The sequence below is a fragment of the Cebus imitator genome, unplaced genomic scaffold (assembly GCF_001604975.1).
Source record: "Cebus imitator isolate Cc_AM_T3 unplaced genomic scaffold, Cebus_imitator-1.0 Scaffold841, whole genome shotgun sequence".
Taxonomy (NCBI): Eukaryota; Metazoa; Chordata; class Mammalia; order Primates; family Cebidae; genus Cebus; species Cebus imitator.
In genome coordinates, this window is record NW_016108156.1 from 93,642 (window position 1) to 113,880 (window position 20,239).

At 49.0% G+C, this 20,239-nt stretch overlaps 1 pseudogene; it reads right to left on the minus strand.

The window, feature by feature from the left end:
- Positions 1-997: 997 nt before the first annotated feature.
- Positions 998-8,478, minus strand: LOC108297762 (annotated as a pseudogene).
- Positions 8,479-20,239: the final 11,761 nt, after the last annotated feature.

The window sequence follows — 20,239 nt, forward strand, 5'->3', positions numbered from 1 at the left end:
CCAAGATGTTTACCCTTTCCTTTCCCCTCTCATTACGAGATGTGACTCCTCCTCCTCATCCCCTAAAGCTTTGTAGTCTCCCCTATGTCATAATGAAGACACATTTTCTTCTGAAAACTGGCCAGTTCTTTTATTGACACAAGCAGTCAAAGAGAGGGTGACAGGAGAGAAAACAGCAGCCAGGGCAGACTGGCCTGGATGGGGCTCCCTGGTTGGCAGCAATGCCATGTAGGCTGCTGTGATGGTGATAGGTAGGGCCGGCAAGTCTATGTCCAGGTAGGGGCTTCCTGCAGTGAAGGCCAACCTCAGCCCCCTCCATGGTGTGGGCCGCCTGCCCACAGGCAGCCAGCTGGTCCTCCTGGGAAATGGCGCCAGCCCAGGAATCCATACTAAGTCTCTCAGCAGATGGGGCAATCAGCAGTGGTGAGGTGGATATGCAGCAGGCAGGGTCTCAAAGCCTCCAGGTGGCATATTGGCATATCAAGCCAGGGCACTCAGGGTGCTTTTGGGCTGGGCTCCAGAGATCAGACTGCCTGCACTGCAGTGAAAAGGCTGGGAAGAGGCAGCAGTGTTCACAGCTGTTAACCCCCTTGAGCCAGCCCTCCACATCCTCGTTACTGCACAGTCTCCTGGCTTGCCCTGGTTCTCTGATGTGAATCCTTACAGCATCAGGTCTTGCAGTGCCTTGGTCCCCTGTGTGGTCACCCTGGGGGCCCGTGGTGCCTCTGGTGCCCTTCTCCTCCTAGGACTCGGGTTGAAGCCAGGCCCTTCTGGGCCTGGGACCCACACACAGGTGAGGTCAGAGGCTGCAGGGCACACTCCTGGCTGGCGGGGACTGCAGGAACCCCATGCTCAGCCTTCCCTCTAGAGGCCTTGATGGGACCAAGTCCCCAACTGAATGGCATTTCCCAAGGTCCAGAACCAAGGTCCAGCAGCCATGTGGAGCTGCGAGGCAGCTGCGCAGGTGCCACCTGGGGTCCTTCAACGCCCTGTTCTCCTACTGAGGGGCTTTGCAGACAGGCTCCACCTTCTTGCTGGGGTGTCTCTTGGGCTGTCTCCTCTGTAATAAGCCTGGGCAGGTCCTGGTGTCAGGGTCCCAGTGGGCTTGCTGGGCCAGGCCCGTCCTGTGGTTCCACGGCTGTCCAGGTAAGAGATTGAAGTGACAGGGGCCCAGTAGCCCTGTTCAAAATTAGTAGGAAACCATGGATCCCCGGCATCCAGGTCTGTGTGGAGGTGTGGCATAGAGTTCCAGCACAGGTATTTCTGTGTAATACGAGTCCTGACCTCACCAGGAAACAAGCTTGCCGCATCTTGATCCTCTGGGCCACCCAGAGAGCAGCCCGGCCCTGGGTTCTGGGGAAGCCCCTTCGTGCTGATGGGCCTTGGCCTCAGCCTTGGGGCAGCCCCATCAGGCGAGGCTGGGGGAGGTCAAGGCTTTTGTCACTTGGGGGCTGATGGCATGAGTCCCTGGAACTGAGTTGGTGGGGTGGGGAGGGCCAGACTGTCCCACTCACAGAGGGGCCCAATGCCAGGGGACACCCTCGAGGATCCTCACTCGAGTTCTGCTGAAAAAAAGAAAGACGTGATTAGCATCTTCACCAAGCCCATCTAGTCTCTTCAGGGCTACCTCCCACAGGCCTGGGTCTCTGGAGTCCTCGGGGTCCCTGTGAGGCCCCGTAGCCTGACACTGAGGACGCCCCTGCAGGCAGCTGATCCCAGTGCGAGGGCTGTGTGAAGTCTGAGATGGGGGAGCTTTCGAGGAACCTCAGGTCGCTCCTGGAATGGCCCCCAGGGTTCCGGGTGGCTCAGGGTTTCCTGCCTCATGCCCCCACCTCAGGGCTGTTTGGCAGCCCCAACTTAGAACAAAGGGGGAAGGGACCTACACTGTCACCCAGCTTTCTTGCTACCTCACATAGGGGCCTGTCTCCACAGAGCATGAGAAGGCCCTGGGCACGTGTTCCCCTCTGCCCTCACTCCATGCCAGGGCTGGACCGATCCCATACCTGGCTGAACTCTTGGTTCTGGCTCTGGCTTCCCCACAATGCCCTCTGCCTAAATCCTCTCTGGGTCAGGGACACCAATTCTCTTGTCCCCCTGTCTTGTTATCTTGACATCCTTGGAGGGGCACTCAAGAATGGGGGGTCCCTGCTGCGTGGAGGTAGGGGTCGGGGCTTCCACAGCTGGGTCTGACTGCCCCAGTGTCCCTCAGGGCCCTTCGAGGGGGAGAGGGGAGCAACATGGAAAGTGTGGGAGGGGTGTTGGGAGGTCCTGCCCACAGCCCCTGCCTGCCGGCACAGCATGTCTGGCACACATGCGCTCAGTACCCCGCCCTGAGGACCAGCAGACCCATTTGACTTTCTTAGAGTAGAGGAGGAAGAATAGGTGCAGGAGGAAGGTCAGGTAGGAGGGCTGGTGGGGCCAGGGCCCTCCCCACCACTGACTGCCCAGAGGGTGACTCGAGAGGGGATCTGGTGCTGGAGCCCACCTGGGGGTGGCAGGTCCCAGTGTGTCCTTATGAGTTCCTTGATGGAGGCTCGAAGGTTCCTGAGGACGGCATTGTCCTACAGGGCCCAGCTCTGAGAGAGCCGCTCCTGAAACTGCCGGATGGTGTTCCAGGAAAGCTTCGTGAGGTGCTCTAGGGACAGGGCGGGCATCAGGCCAGGAGGGTTCCCTGGGAGGGGTCGGTGCCCACACCCTGTTTCCACCAGGCCCACCTCCCACTGGGTGGTGCCGGGTCCTTTTTGGCCACCCGGGTTGAGCTGTGCACAGGAGGCCACAACTGGGGGAGGCCGGGCAGGGAAGTGCTCATCACACTCCTGACTTTCATGTGGGTTATGTGGGGGGTGGATTGTCATCAGGCCTTGCCTAGCCCACCAGGCCAGACTGCTCTGCTCGAATGGAGCAGAGTCATGGGGACAATGTGGGGATGCTTCCCTCAGGCCAGCCAGGATCTGTCCTGTGTGTTCCCTCCCCTGGGAACCCTCAGGCACACAGGACTTACTCCTGTGTATTTTGAATGATGCATGCGCCATGGCCATCAGTACCTGCTCGCACTCCAAGATGAGCACATCCACAGTCACAGGGTGAGCCCAAAGAGTTTCTGTAGGGACAGCAGGTATGGGAGGACTTGGGCTTTCCAGGGCCCATTGGGGTTTCAGTTCCCTGGAGTGCTGAACGCCCCTCTCCATGGGATGAGACCCCCCCATGAGGCTGGATCAGACAAGGTCCTGTAGCTCCTCATGGGGGACTCAGCACTGTGGCTTCTGGAAGGAGGGGCTTCCTGAGGACTTGGGGCTTTCCTGGGCCCTCCCAGCTGGGTCCTGACCCAGTCTGCCCATAAGGCTGGGCCTGAGCCCTGGTCTCTGCTGTGAGATGCTCCCTCTCAGTCAGGGCCTGGCTTGTGTGCCCTGCAGGGACCTGCCTGTGCCTTCTGTGGGCTGGGGGTGAGCCAGGTCCTCCTGGGGAAGCCGGACCCCTGGGCTGAGGGAGCCGGACACTGTGGGGCAGGAGGGTCCCAGGGCTGGGGTCTCCCTGTGCCTCCTTACCCCGTCAACGAAACACCGGAGGAGCCTCGTCAGCCTGGAACCCTCAATGCACAGCCCTTCCTTGCCCTGAAGAAAGGAGCAGAGGTGCTCAGGGCCCCCTGGGTTGCCCTGAAATCTTTTCACTTCCAGGCCCCTCTGCAGATCCTTCCCCAGGGGACAGAACCCAGGGCGGTGGCCAGGGCTCCAACACCTGCCCCATGTACGGACGCCCAGTGGACACACTTCCCTCAGCCCTGCTCAGCTGTGGCTTGGCCCTGGTCCCAGCGTCTCTGCCTCCTCCAGGGCAGAAAAAGGAAAACCAACTCTGAACCCATGGAGAATGCCCATCCCAGGTCAGGCCGTGGCTGGGACTCGGCCTCTTGCCAGCCCCATGAGGAGCTCAAGCCTCCCCTAGCCCAGGGACCCAGGGCTTCTGGGGAGGAGCTGAAGGTGTCATTCACTCACCAGGTGTCTCATAATTTTCGGGAAAGGCTTGTGCAACATCTGCTCCTGGTGCAATAAGAGCCTCTGCAGCGGGGCTGTATTTGGGCTGTAGAATACTGAAAAGCCACCGACCCATCACCTTGTCAGAGCCCATTCCCAAGAAGTGGAGGCATCAGCTGGAATTGCTGGGTAGTGGCAGAGGACCCTGGACCCCAAGGCCTTTCTCCTTCCTATCTGATGACCCCATCATGAGGCCTCAACCCTGGGGAGGAGGGCCTTGGAGGTGCCGCCCAGTGGCATCCTGGGTCAAGGTGTCGGGAGGGCAGGCCTGCCTTTGACACCATGAATCAGGGTGAGGCAGACAGGTACCAGTGGGGAGAACGCAGTGGGAGCTGGGGGCTCTGTGACCATCTCTTGGATTTGAGGTCAGCCTGGGGAACATGGGAAAGGCAGACATTGCCATTTTGGGATCATCAGCGCATCCATAGGAAGGGAGGGTGGCTGGGAGCACAGCCAACTGGGAGGCAGGAGGACACTCAGGGAGGTGAGGTACCTGATCAAGATGGGGCTGCCGTCGGGAGACAGGGCAGCCAGGAAAAGGTATTGATGCCCTCTGATGTTAGGGATGAAAGGCATCTGACTTGTGGTTCAAGGGTCCTTGTCCAGACCCAGGCTGCTGCGGGACCTTCAGCAAGGACACCCTGGAGGCTCCACAAGCTGGGATGCAAGGAACGTGCGTTGCCTGGAAGTCAGGATCACCGGCCAGGGTGGCCGATGCCTGGCATGGCTGGAGCAGCTATCCACTCACCCTGCAGGGGGTGCCTCTCACTGGCCAGCAGCTGGGCCAGTGCCCAGAAAGCATCTTCCTCTGGCAGGCACAGGAGGAGGATTGCAGTGATGCACCTGAGGTCCCTGTGGTAGCACATCTCCTGTAAGAGCCAGAGTCACTGCGGAAGGGTGTCACCTGGGAGGGCTGAGGTCACCTAGGAGGACACTAGAGGTGTCCTCCTTATGTCACCTCTCTGTCACCAGAGATGGCAGATGTCCTCAGGGACACCTGCCACAGGCCCCCAGGGATTTGGGGTGGGCATGAGGACTCATCTGACAAGGAGCCTGGGGGGACCCCTGCCATGAGCATTCAAGCTCACATGGCCTGAAAGGGCACAGGCAGGGATTGTTCATGCCCCTCCCCTGGGCCAGGCTGGGGAGGCCACTATGCCAGGCCTGGAACAGCACCTATGAACTGTACCCACCGTGAGGGCAGGTGGCAGGGCACTGACCACCACACAAAGGTCCCACAACAACAGCCCAGGGGCTGCCTGCCAGGCACAGGAGGGTGGATGGGTCGAGACCCCGTGTGGACAGCCCATGGAGTCGGTTCAGCTGCTCTCCCTGCCTGGAATGGTCCGGAAAGTGGGGGCCAAGCAGGAACTGCCACCTGGGTGACCCCCTCCCTGTCTTCAGCGCTCCTATGGGGTTGGTACAAAGAGGAAATTGGATCTCTGACTGGTTTCTAGTGAAGAAGAGGCTTCCTCAGGATGCAAACTCATTTCATGACTAAAGCCTGGCCCATCAGGTACCTCAGCAACTTGTCAAACCTGTCTCCTGTGAGGGCCATCCTGTGTGGGATCAGGGGGGGAAGGTCATTTCTTTGTCTGAGACGTGGTGGTCAGGTGCAAATGACACCAAGAGTCTGGGCCTCATCCCCTTTCCATCACAGTTGACCCCTTGAGCTGCCCCCTTGCTTGGATGTCCACGTCAGCAGTGAGCTTGAGTCCTGCCTACTATGTCCTGGTGGGTCACAAACACTGAATTTTCGAGAAGTGCCGACACCCCCAAGAGACACCCATGCCTGTGAATATGGGACTATGGCCCAGGAATATCGATGACTGGGAATACATACAGGGTTATATGCAGAGTGGGCCACGAGAATATCACATAATTCCTGCTGCCTGGAAAAGAGGATTTTGTTTGCTTTGTGTGGATACTGTCGGTTTCACTTTTGTCTACAAACCCTGACAATGAATGTAATTCCAGGTTCAGATAACCCCCAAATAAGCAGCAAGCTTTTTAGGATATCTGAGTTTTCAGGAAATTTTTTGGCAAAATCCACATTCCTTGCAATGCAAATATCACGGTGTACAGTTGGATCAGTGATCATTTTCACTCTGCATGATTTTTTTCTTCCCCCCTTTCTCGGTTTGTACACGCAGAAGTCCAGTCTTTGCGACGTGCAGTTCCACGGCTCTGAACTAATGTGGAGGGCCTTCCGTCCACCACTGCAGCCCCTCCCAGAGCAACTCCTTCATCCTCCAAGTCCCCAGCGTGTCCCCTTTGCAGCTGACCTCTCCCGGCTCCATCAGCCCCTGACCATCCTGACCTGTTCTCTGTCTCTGTGGTTTGCCCTATTCCTGAATGGTCTATGAATTGGAATTCTACAGTGGTAGCCTGTTGGGTCTGGCTTCATTCCCTCAGCAAGATGTATCTAAGTTCCACCCATGTTCCTGCAGGCATCAGAGGTTCGTTCCTTTTCCTCACTGAGTTGTCTGTGTCTGAAGAACGGAAACTCCTTCCTCCCTGTTCCCGTGTTGAAGATCATCTCGGTAGTCTCCAGGTGTGAGTGACAATCAATCAAGCAGTGAACATGGCATGTGCGTTTTACTTGGATGTCAGTTTGAAATCAGTGTGGTCAATATCTGTGACACTTTGGGGTTGTGTGGTACGAGGCCACTAAGCTTTGTGAGCCATGGCCTAACTGACTGCCAAAGTGGCTCTGCCCTGTCGTGTTCCCACCAGCCACGGATGAGAGTTTCCGGGCCCTGCATCCTCCCTGGTACTGTGGGCTGTCAGTGTTGCCCAGGAAGGCTCCCGAGGCCCACCATTCTGCCACCTTCCCATGGGTCCCTACCCTGGGTACCTGTGGGTCATGGAGAGCACTTTTCGTCATTCTGTATGATTTTTTTTTCTGCCTTCCATCTCTTTGGGAGCCACCTGGAGCCAGAAGAGCCCTTGGTGTCACCCCTCCTGGGTGACTCTGGCCTCTGCCCTGGGGAAGCCCTCATTCCTCTCCCTGGATTGCCCCATCTTCCCTGGCACCCCTGCAGCCCCCACAGGCCTTACGTGACCCCGAGTCCTTCTATGAACATCTCGTGCTTCTGGAGGGTGTGCTTGACATCTAGCTTGATGCGGCCGATGATCCTGGAGGAACTCTTGCCCTTCTCCTTCATGACCTGTAGGGAAGGGCCAAGAGGAGGAGGCAGCCTCAGAACAGACAAAAGACTCCCTGCCCCAAACAGCAGCCATCCCACAGTCAGCACTTCTGCAAGGAAAGGAGGAAGGTTTCCTTCTGCAGAAAGCTCCTTTGTGCCTTGTTTCTGAAGCCAGGGAGGTGCAGCAGAGCCCAGCCCACCTGTGGTGCCAGCGTCACTGTCTGTGCCTTGGTGCCTGGATGTGCATCTGACCAGAACCCCCACCCCCAACCCAGGTTCCACATTCCCTCCAGCTGGAGTCCTGGGTTCCTGATACACCCTGGCCTATTTGTCCTGCCCTGGCTGAGCGTGGGAGGGCCATACCTTGTATTTCCCTGGGTTCTCAGCTTTCACTTTGCCAATGTTTAGCAGGAGTGACCACGCCCAGTCCCGCACCACCAGGGGAATGCCTTTGTACACTCTGTGGGAGAGCTACAGACAGAAGAACACTCCAGTGAGACAGGACATGGGTGATCACGGTGAGGAAATCTGGCGAACAGGCCTGCTATCCTATAGTGTGGATGGGTGCCACCCACCCACTGAGAGGCAGGTGGTGCCAGGTCACAGCCATGGGCACCTGTCTCCTGGCTCTGCAGAGAGCAGTCACGGGGGCCAACCCTCCCCATGGTACCTTCTTGCTGTTCCTATATTTCAGTCAGTCTCCGAGCATCTTCAGCCACTTCTTAACCTGTGTTATTTCCTGACGTCTTTGCTGTGAAATGGGCCATGATGGAGTTAGCAGAGCTGTCAGGCTTCTGGTAGTGGTCCGTGGATGCTGGATCCTGGGCTTCAGGGCCCTGAAGGGACCCAACCGGAAGGAGCCAGGAAAGGGCAGACCTCAGGGGCGGAGACCCTCTGAACTAACCGGAGCTGTCTGGACTGGTGACACCAGGACACACCATCTTCAGGCCACAGATGCCCTGAGTTTTGGTCAGTCCCAGGCTTCAGCTCAGGACTTGGTGCAAACAGGCAGTGACCTCTGGACCAGCAGTTCTTAGTTTGGGTTTTGGTGAAACCCTCAGGGGACAGAGTCCAGCAGGAGTGGCTGCCCCTCCCAGTGACAGCTGTGGCCCACTCACCACCGCCCGGGCCCGCAGGCCCCCCCCCCCGCCTCACCCACCCGATTCCCTGTCCCTGGAGCAGCCTCCCATGCAGCAGGCCCAGGCTCTTACCTTCACCTCCAGAACACTGAAGGGGGGCAGCTCTGTCTCACTGTAAGGTAACCCAGGCAGTGCTGACAGCCTGCACAGGCCAGCATCCATCCCCCTCCCAGAGAGGACCCCAGGGAAGGACCAGCCCATCCCTATCCACCCTAAGTTTCAGTCTGGGAGAAGGCACAGGGAAGGAAAGCAAGTCCCTGCAGAGCTGATGCCTGCAAGGCACCAGGAACCTAGAGAAGAGGGAGCTTGATGCTGGACTGGCAGGGGCCCATGGGGTGCCTCTGGCTGCACAATGGGGCTGCCCCTCCTGGGCTGGAGGCAACACCCTCTGTGGGAGCTGAGCAAGTCCAGTCCTGAGACAGGATGGCTGCCGCCCAGGTTGGGTGCCTGAGCCCTGACGGACAGCAGTGCCTCGGGAGTGACCACATCACTCACCAGAGTGCAGGGAGCCTGGCCTGAGAGCTGCCCAGTGCCTGAGGATGCACCTGGAGCCTGTCCCACCCGACACTCCCCACGGGCCTTGCAGGGTCTGACCTCCCAGCATGCACCTGCCTCTGCCTGCACCCTGGCCGCTGACCCTGCCTGTTCCCCGTCTTCCCCCATCCTGCCTGGCCCAGAGACTGTGACTCTCTCTTTGGCCACTCTAGCCCTTCTGTGACCCTCTTCCTGTCAGAGCCTAAGAATGAGACCCCCAGGTCTGTCCATATCCCTGCCTTGGCTGCTCTCTCGATGGGCTCCCCAGCAGTGCTGGGGTGACAAGGGTAACTAAGGGCCCAGCAGGTAGTGGGGATGGCCCCACTACCCCGCCTCCAGCCTCAGCTGGCTCTCAGGGAAGTCGGCCTTCAGCCCTCAGCCTCCTCCCAACCATTGCAAAAAACCAGGACATAGGGTGCCTGGCTGTCCTCCTGCTGCTGTCCTGCCTGCCTCGACTCTGCCCCCCCACCCACCCTTTGTGGTGCTGACTCAGCCAGTGGGAAACCGAGTCTCTGGAGGGCCACGCAGAACCTTGAGGACTGACCAAGTTCCCCACTGAGGGGTCCCAGTGGGCCGCTGTTCCCTGCCCATCTATCTGCCATGGAACTCTTTGGTGGGTGTAGGTATGCAAGATAGTTTTGCGGGGTGCAGGGTGAATAATTTCAATGTACATTATCATGTATTACTGTGAAAATGCTTCTAAGAATAGTTAAGCAATTTAAGGTTTGCATGCTACTCAAAATATAGCTTTAAATGCTAATAAAAAGTAGACGCAAATGAAAAGTCTCTCTTGCTGTGGTCCAGGGAATCTCGATCATTCTTTCAGAGAGACTTGTAGCTTTGAGCTAGAGCTGCCCTCCCTTCCCATCCACTGCACACCCCCATAACACACGCACACGTACATACACACATGCACAGACACACGCATGTACACACACACACAAATGCATGCACACACCTGCACATTCACACACGCTGTGCTTCATGCCTTCACTACGGAGGCACGGAAGGGAATGTGTGTCTGTGAGGAAATGGACAGCTGAAGCCTCTGGTTCCCTGGTGTTTGCACAGGCGCCCTCCCTGCAGAGCATTCTTTGGTCTCCTTCTCCCTCTTAGAGAAAGACAGAAGCAGAGCCCCAGTGGGTACCCGGCTGCTTAGAGCCCAACCCACGGTCACAAGCTTACTCGGGAGCCTGGTGAGATGGGGGCACCACAGGTCCTCCCAAACCGAGGGCGCAGTGTCTGGTGGAGACTTGAGCCCAGGAAGGTGATAGGCGGGACGTCTCCGTTCATTAGACACAACCAAAACCCGGTGAGGAAGGGCAGCCGCCACAGGTTTTATTCTCCAGGAGGAGGGGCTCTCGGGGGCTGAGAGCAGCAGGCACCAGGACTTTATATCACGTGTGATCAGGTGCTGGCGACCTAACAGCTGCATCTGGGAGGCAGAGGTTGTGGTGAGCCGAGAAGGTTGCACCACTGCACCACTTCAGCCTGGGCGACACAACGAGACAGCATCTAAAAAAGAAGAAAGAAAGAAAGAAAGAAAGAAAGAAATATATGGGGGTGGGTAGTACAGCAGGACTTCCTGGGAGAAGTGGCAACTGAGATGAGTTCTGAAGACTGAGTGGGAGTTTACCAGGTATATTGGCACACTTTTAGCTGCTAGTAACAGACAATTAAAATCACTCCCAATTTTCCCTCCAAAAAGTAGCCACTATTTTGATGTTTTCTTCCAGATATATGTGTGTACACGTGTATCTCATAAGTTTAAAAAGTTTTAGCATAGGCGAGGCACAGCAGTTCATGCCTGTAATCCCAGCAATTTGGGAGGCCGAGGCGGGTGGATCACCTGAGGTCAGGAGTTCAAGACCAGCCTGGCCAACATGGTGAAACCCCTTATCTACTAAAAATACAGAAATTAGCTGGGCATGGTGGCAGGTGCCTGTAATCCCAGCTACTCGGGAGGCTGAGGCGAAAGAATTGCTGAGACCAGGAGGTGGAGGTTGCAGTGAGCCGAGATCACGCCACTGCCCTCCAGCCCAGGCAACAACAGCAAGGCTCAAAAAAAAAAAAAAAAAAAAAAAAAAAAAAAAAAAAAAAAAAAAAAAAAAAATTAGAACAAGCTTGTACATGTTATTAACTTTCATTTTGTATTTAACTTTTTGAAAATGATTAAACTTTTCTCAGCATATTCTCACCATTAAATATTATTTAAAACAGTATTTTAAGGCCAGATAGTATTTTATCATATAAATAATTCATATTTACTAGTCCCCTGTTGTTGAACATATATGTATTATTAAACATTTATGTTCTTTCAAGTCTTTCAATATTGCAAATACTTTTTTTCATCTCTCTCATTATTTATTTAGGAAAAATTCCTTGATGTTGACTTACTGAGTCGGAGCATAAACATTTTAAAGACTTGTAACATATTCAGCCAGATTGTCCTTCATAAATATTACACTAATTTTTCCAGCAGTCATGAGAGCATGCACTTCGCTGAGCTCTTGCCAACACTTGATATTATATTGTTATTGCATGCCAATCTGTTAATAATTTCTTTTTCTTTTTACCATTTTTGCTTGGCAATATCTTCCCTAGCCCCAAATCAAATAAACAATAACTTATCTCATTTAAAAACAAATAATTATTTAGGCCAGGTGTGGTGGCTCACGCCTGTAATCCTAGCACTTTGTGAGGCTGAGGTAGGCGGATCACAAGGTCTGGAGTTCAAAACCAGCCTGGCCAACATGGTGAAACCCCCGTCTCTACTAAAAATACAAAAATTAGCTGGGCATGGTGGCAGGTGCCTGTAGTCCCAGCTACTCAGGAGACTGAAGCAGGAGAATCACTTGAACTTGGGAGGAGGAGGTTGCAGTGGGTGGAGATCGAGCCACTGCACTCCAGCCTGGCAAGAGAGCGAGACTGTCTCAAAAAAAACCAAAAACCAAAAAACAAAAAACTATTTAATCAGTCTAGAATTTTGGTTTTCAATACAAGAACTGTGATGATTGTATGATATTCTGCCCACCTCCCAGAGCAGTGGTGGAGAGGTGCAGAGATGGCCTCTCGTTTCCTGTTTCCTCCGAGTTCTGGGTCTGTGATTTAGGGATCTGCTGGTGAGAGAGGAAACATCTTCCTACCTTATTTCACGGACTGTCATTGTTTCAAGAAGCAAATTATACCATGAGCTCCCAGGAAGATTTTTCTCCACTGCCTCATCTGTCTTAAGATCAGTCCATTGCAACCTGATTCTGCATTCTGCCATCTGATGGGCTTAGTGGTGGGTCAGGGGAAGAGTTTCTATCTTTGTCTCCGTTCTAAATTTGCAGGTATTTTATTTAAAGTATGAAAGCAATTTTATTAGAAGTTGCTAGCCAGGCTTTGCATTAGTTTTTAATGTCTTATAGAATAAGATTACTCTTTCTTTTTTGTTGTTGTTAAGATTGCTCATTACTCTTTTGCATAATGTTTAATCTCCCATGTGGCCATTTTTGAAGCTCTTCCCCAGTCCCACATCTGTCTCTTTGGTATTTTGATTGGCATTTGTATTATATGTATTAATGAGAAGTAATCTGCCATCTTAAAAATGTCTTATTTTTTCCTGATCATAAAATTATATGTTCATTACAGAAGATTTAGAAAATACAGAAAAGTGTAAAAAAGAAAAGTATTACCTTTAATCTCATCACTTGGAGGAAAAAAATCACAAACACTTTGCTATATGTCCTTTCAGACTTTTTCTTAGTTTATACATATTTGAGCATGCATAAAACTTGCATAGAAATGATTACGATATGCGTGTTGAACAATGAGAACACGTGGACTTAGGGAGAGAAGCATCACATACTGGGGGCAGTTTGGAGGTAGGGGAGAGACAGCAGGGGGTGGGGAGGGTGGGGAGGGATAACATGGGGAGAAATGCCAGATGTAGTATGCACCTAAAGTAAAAAATTAAAAAAAATTAAAATTAAAATAAAAAAAAATGATTATGATATTTCATCTTCCTATCCCGAAGAAGAGAGTATGTCTGTCCACATTCCAGTTGGATTTATTTATTTGTTTGTTTGTTTGTTTTAGAAGCAGAAAGTTTAATAGAAAAAGAAGAGAGAGAGAAAAGGCTTCCTCATGCTGAGAAAGTGGATTGCTTCAGATTCGTTTATTTATTCCACTGTTAATCTGTTTTTATTAATTCTTTTATTCTACTTTGCGCACATTTCTTTGATTTCTCACTAGTTTCTTGAGTAAAATTCTTTGTTCATTTTACTTTGTTCTTTCTTGATTGATAATGAAAGCATTTAAAGATATGAATTTGACCTTTCTTGTAGCTTTAGCTAAATAGAGACAATAAAATCTAGAAACTTCTGAAATAAATTAAACTAAATTTAGAGAAAAAAGGAAAGTGTTCATTTTCTGTAGAATACAGGCACAACATAAAGGTTTAAAATTAAGTGTTATAATATTAGAAGATCAAGTTGTTATTATTCATATATTCCATATCTTATTGCATGCTAGATAGAATTATCAAATATTAACAGCCGGACAAAAAAGTCCTCACTAGTAATTTTAGTTGAGAGTTTGAAGTAAAGATGGGGGCATGATATCACATAGGGTTTCTTTTATATCTAGCAAGACCCTAGGTCTGTGATTTTGTGCTGTCTTATATGCACAGAGACTGATTTGTAATTGCACTGAACTTGTAACATACCTGACCTTTTATATTACCATAGAAAAAGCAAAACCCAGACCTCCTAATCAAACTGATAGCTTATTGTATCTCTATCTCACAATATCAACTAATCCACCAGCAACCACGATGATTTGGTTTGGCTCTGTCTTCCCACCCAAATCTCATCTCGAATTGTAATCCCTGTGTGTCAAAGGAGGGACCTGATGGGAGGTGACTGCACCATGGGGGTGGTTTCCCCATGCTGTTCTTGTGATAGTGAGTTCTCACAAGATCTGTTGATTTTATAAGTGGCAGTTTCCCCTGCTCTCCCTTCTCTCCTGATCCCTTTGAAGAAGTTACTGCTTCCTATGTGCCTTCCAACATGATTCTAAGATTCCCGAGGCCTCCCCAGCCATGCAGAACTGTAAGTCAATTAAACCTCTTCTGTTTATAAATTACCCAGTCTCAGGTATTCTTTATAGGAGTGCAAAAATGGACTAACACAGGAAATTAGTACCAAGAGTTCGGAGCACTGCTGTAAAGATACTTGAAAATGTGGAAGCAACTTTGGAACTGGGTAATGGGCAGAGGTTGGAACAGTTTGGAGGGCTCAGAAAAAGACAGGAAGATGTGGGAACATTTGGAGCTTCCTAGAGACTTGAATGGTTTTGACCAAAATGCTCACAGTGATGTGGACAATGAAGTCCAAGCTGAGGTGGTCTCAGATGAAGATGAGGAACTTATTGGGAACTGGGGCGAAGGTCACTCTTGCTATGCTTTAGCAAAGAGACTAGTGGCATTTTGTCCCTGCCCTAGAGATCTGTGAAAATTTGAACTTGAGAGAGATGACTTAGAGTATTTGGCAGAATAAATTTCTAAGCAGTAAAGTGTACAAGAAGTGACAGCATAAAAGTTTGGAAAATTTGCAGCCTGACCATGTGGTAGAAAAGGAAAACACTTTTCTGGGGAGAAATTCAAGCCAGCTGCAGAAATTTGCATAAGTAACAAGGAGTCAAATGTTAATTGCCAAGACAATGGGGAAATGTCTCCAGGGCATGACAGAGATCTTCACAGCAATCCCTGCCATCACAGGCCCAGAGGCGTAGGAGGGAAAAATGGTTTTCCTGGCCAGGCCCAGGGCCCTGCTGCTCTGTGCAGCCTTGGGACATGGTACCTTGCTTCCCAGCTGCTGCAGGTCCAATCATGGTTAAAGAGGCCAAGGTACAACTTGGGCTATTGCTTCAGCAGGTGTAACCCCCAAGCCTTGCTAGCTTCCACGTGGTATTGGGCTTTCAGGTGCACAAAAGACAAGAGTTGAGCTTTGGGAGCCTCTGCCTAGACTTCAGAGGATGTATGAAAACACCTGGATGTCCAGTCAGAAGTCTGCTGCATGAGCAGAGCCCTCATGGAGAACCTCTGCTAGGGGAGTACAGGAGGGAAATGTGGGGTTGGAGCCCCCATATAGGATCCCATTGGGGCACTGCCTAGTGGAGCTGTGAGAAGAGGCCCACAGTTCTTCAGACTCCCAAATGGTAGATCCATCAACAGCTTGCATCATGTGCATGGAAAAGCTGCAGGCATTCAATGCCAGCCTGTAAAAACAGCCACAGGGGCTGTACTCAGCAGTGCCACAGAGGCAGAGCTGCCTGAGGCCTTGGGAGCCCACCTCTTGCATCAGAATGCCCTGGATGTGAGATATAGGGTCAAAGGAGATCATTTTGGAGCTTTAAGATTTAATGACTCCCCTGCCAGATTTTGGACTTGCACGGGGCCTCTGGCCGCTTTGTTTTGGCCAATTTCTCCCATTTGGAATGGAAACATTTACCTAATGCCTGTACCCTCATTGTATCTTGGAAGTAACTAACTTGATTTTGATTTTACAGGCTCATAGGCAGAAGGGACTTGCTTTGTCTCAGATGAGACTTTGGACTTGGACTTTTGGGTTAAAGCTGGAATGAGTTAAGACTTTGGGTGACTGTTGGGAAGGCATAATTGATTTTGAAATGTGAAAAGGGCATGAGATTTGGGAGGGGTCAGGGGCAGAATAATATGGTTTGGTTCTGTGTTTCTACTCAAATCTCAACTTGAATTGTAATCCCCATGTGTTGAGAGAGGGACCTGGTAGGAGGTGATTGAATTGTGGGGGTGGTTTCTCCCATCCTATTCTCATGATAGTGAGTTTTCATGAAATCTGATGGTTTTCTAGGTGACAGTTTCTCCTGCCTGCTCTCCCCTCTCTCCTGCTGCCTTGTGAAGAAATTGCCTGCCTCCCCTTTGCCTTCCGTCATGATTGTAAGTTTCCGAGGCCTTCCCACCCATGCAAAACTGTGAGCCAATTAAACCTCTTTTGTTTGTAAATTACCCAGTCTCAGGTATTCTTTATAGCAGGGTGAAAATGGACTAATGTACATGAATTTGAATGATAATACTTAAGGGACTCATGTCCAAAGGATAACAGGAGCAGTTTTAGTACAAAACTATAATGAAAGATCTAAAGCACTGTACTGGGGTCTCTTGACTTACCCAGTGAGCAATGTTATGACTTTGGGCAGGCCCCTTTACATTGCGCAATGTGGAAGAGAAGTGTGATGGTGGATGGAAACTTGTCTTGAACCTAATTTCATGAGAAGCACTTAATATTTCATCATGACATTATGTTGTAGGCACTTGGTACATACCTTTTATTACCTCATGCAAGTATTTTGCTAAAAGGGGTTTGTTTTGTTTGTGGGTTTTGGTTTGTTTATTTGTTTGCTTGTTTTTTAGGGAGACAGGGTCTGGTTCTGTCACCAGGCTGGAATGCATTGGTGCAATCCTCACCCACTGCAGCCTTGAACTCCTGGCTTCAAGCAATCATCCCACCTCAGCCTCCTGAGTAGCTGGGAATACAGTTACATGCCACCATACCTGGTAAATTTTTAAATTTCTTTTCTTTTTAGAGATGGGGGTCTCACTAGATTGCCAAGATTGTCTCAGGTGGGGTTACAGGTGTGACCCACTTTAATCAGGCAAAAGATAACTTTTGAACACCAACTGAGGATGTTACTTATAATGAATCTTATCCTCATTCTCATTTACTTATTTGAATGGAGTTTCTTGAAATTTGTCTCACTACCATCTAGGATCCTTTTTCTTTCTCCAGCTGGGAGATTTTGTCTGGTTTGGAAACTGCAAGCCCTGTTCAGGAAAAGGGAAATGGGACTTCGCTATGTTGGTGACAAAAAGCCATTCCAGAGTTCTATGTGGACACAATATTTTGGAAGGCAAGATCAGTACAGGAAGTTCCATATGATTACAAAAGTAGTTGGGAGGGATCAAAGATGTGCTCCCAAGAATAACGAAATATGCTGCATCACAGAACCAATATGAGTTGGCAAAAAATATATTTTTTTTAATTAAAAAAAAAGGCGGAATTGAAGTATCTGAAAAGAAACTGTAAGAGAGACAGTCCTAGGTCTGGGGGATTGTCCTTAGGTGGAGTTTTGAAGATAAGCCAATGAAAATATAAATTTTTCCCTTTACAAAGAGCAGAGTTTTTACTTGGAAATGGGGATAGAACTACTCCATAAGGGTTAATAAGGTATTCATAAATCCCTGAATCCTAAGATCCCTTTGATCCAACAGAAAGATAGCAAGTCACAACAAAACTCTTCTTACCCAGAGAGACCAGGTTCCTGTAGTTTCCCAGTATCACACCCTTGGGCAGATTCCTTCTTGAGGGGTCAGTCCACTAAGTTCCGCTCTTCCCAGACAAAGTCTACCATCTCGTTCTTGAATGTCACTGATTCCGAAGAATTCCACAACACATTGTGATGATACAAATCTATTTATTACCTGCCCAATGGGAGGAAAAATACATGTATTATTGAAAGGAATATTCATGTAAACACAAAATCGTTATGTGGAAGGGAGCTTGCAGGTCATGAGGTCAAATTCCCAAGACAATATTTAAAAATTCTAAGCAAGGAGTCAGCTAATGTCTGCCTGCACTTCTCCAAGAACTCAAATTCATTGTTTCGCAAGGCAGCCTACTCTATCTTCCAAAGAAGTTAGTTGTTAGCATAAAGTTTTACAGTCTAAATCAAAATCTACCTTCAAGTAAGTTTTAACCATTGGTTTATTATTTGGAGCCAAAAAGCATTAGTTTCTGCCTTCACAGAATAGTTCTTTAACAGTTTTAAAATTATTAAATATATAATGCACACAAAAATGTCCATAATAAATATCACTACAAGTTGAACAACAGTGTACTCCTCCCAATAAGAAAACATTCCCAATACCTTTGAAGTCACCTGTGTGTCTGTCTTTCCTGGATTTTATCCCTGTAGAAGTAATAATCTACCCTAAATGTTGGGTTAAACGTTTCTTTGTGTGTTTTTTTTATAGTTTAACCAAATGTGTATGTATCTCTAAACAATATACTGCTTAGTTTTGCCTCAATTTGGATATTATATAAGTAAATTATATTAAATATATTCTTATGCTGGGCACAGTGGCTCATGCCTGTAATTGTTACCACCTTCTAACTGCACTGTTATGGCTTGTTAGTCCACTCTGTGCTGTCACATAATTGCCGGCACTTTGACTCCTGTAGCCTCCTTGGTCTCCATGTGCTTGCTAACACATCCTACATTGTGTACCATAATACACGATTACGGTTTTATTCAAAACAATTTCAGTCCCATACACTTCTTTATTCTTCCAATATTTCTCTATTCCAGTAACAAATTCTGAATGATTTTTTCCCTTACATTTTATTTGGTCTTGAATTTCCAAACATTGCTGGAGGACATCATCTAACTGAATTTTTAAGGTCTCTAAACTATGGCTTTCCTTCTTTAGGAGAGTCATTTATTTATTTATTTATTTGAAACTGAGTTTTGCTCTTTTGCCCAGGCTGGAGAGCAGTGGCTCCATCTCGGCGCACTGCAACCTCTGCCTTCTGGTTTGAAGTGATTTTCCTGCCTCAGCCTCCCAAGTGGCTGGGATTACGGGCGCCCGCCACCACGTCGGGCTAAGTTGTGTATTTTTAATAGAGATGGGGTTTCACCGTGTTGGCCAGGCTGGTCTCGAGCTCTTGACCTCATGATCCGTCCGCCTTGGCCTCCCAAAGTACTGGGATTACAGGTGTGAGCCACCACGCCCGGCCTAGCAGCCTATCTTTTAATCTAGTCTTTTGTTTTGAATTCTCTCTGTTCCTTATAACGGGAAACGCTATATTTGCACTCTAGGTTTGTTTTTTCGTTGTGGTGGTGGTTTTTTGTTTGTTTGTTTTTGAGACAGAGTTTTGTGCTTGTTGCCCAGGCTGGAGTGTAACGGCGCTATCTCAGCTCACCCCAAGCTCCGCCTGCCAGGTTCACGCGATTCTTCTGCTTCCGTCTCCCGAGTAGCTGGGATTGCAGGCATGGGCCACCACGCCAAACTAATTTTTGTATTTTTAGTAGAGATGGGTTTCTCCATGTTGGTCAGACTAGTCTCAAACTCCTGACCTTAGGTGATTCACCCACCTCGGCCTCCCAAAATGCAGGGATTAGAAGCGTGAGCCACCCCACCCACCTGGGTTTTGTTTGTTTGTCTGTTTTTTAATGAAAAAACAACAACAAAAGAAAACCTAGCTCTTAAAGAAGGTATCAGGTGATTTCCGTTAGAAATATAAAAGACAGAAAATCTTTAAAAAAAAATTTAGTAATGTAATCCCAGCTCTTAGAGAGGCAGAGGCGGGAAAATAGCTTGAGCCCAGGAGTTTGAGACCTGCCTGGGCAATATGGCGAGACCCCGTTCTCCACAAAAAGGAAAAAAAAAAAAAATTAAGTAAATACACAATTTCCTCATGTGGTATTCAATAAAATTGAACATTTGTTCATCTATGATATATTAATCTACTCTCTTATTTTATTTCTAAAAGAGCCACATGATTTTTTTGAAACTTTCCCGGTGGCTTATTTTACATTCTGTTGTTTCTTGATGTTTTTCGTTCTATCTATCATGTCTTTAAACATTTAAAATATAGGTAAGGGTTTAAATTGTTAATCAAATGAGCTCTGCATCTGAAGTTTTGGGGGATATATTTCTGCTGTTTATTGTTTGTGCTGATTTGCATTAACAGTGGCTTATTTTATTATTTATTTTGTGATTTTTAAGTTTTGGACTTCTGTTTGGCTCATCTTCATCTGCAGGGAATGTAAGGGAACTGGGATCTCCAGAAGACGTTTGCTCAGTTTCTAATTTCAGGGTGTATTGAATAAATATTTTGAGCAATCTTTTTCGCTGGAAATTTCTTTTCATTCCAGTCCTCCTGAGAATACCCTGTTTTGATTATGCTTCATTGCCACTCTCCTTGGAAGATGTACCTCATTCCGTGCGCATTTCGATATGCAGAAGTGTGTTGGACAGTAGGGTCCTAAATTATTTCATTCTTCCTTTGTTTATTCATTATGCAAGCAGTCTTCTAAGTAGGCACTGTGAGTAAAAAACTCCACGAGACCTAGTTTCCATCCTCAAAAAATATTGTCTTTGGTAGGGAAGAAAGTAAATAAACCTTAATATAGCTCTTGGAGGAGAGTCCTTGAGTAAGTGGTCAAATAAATTTGTTGCAAATAAATACTTTCAGTCACTATGTTTCAAGAATTATCATTTGTATGCATTGAAGACAACTTCTACAGCTATTTGTCTTCAAAAAAGTTTGTTTCTTTGTATTTTGAAGAATTTTGGCCTTAA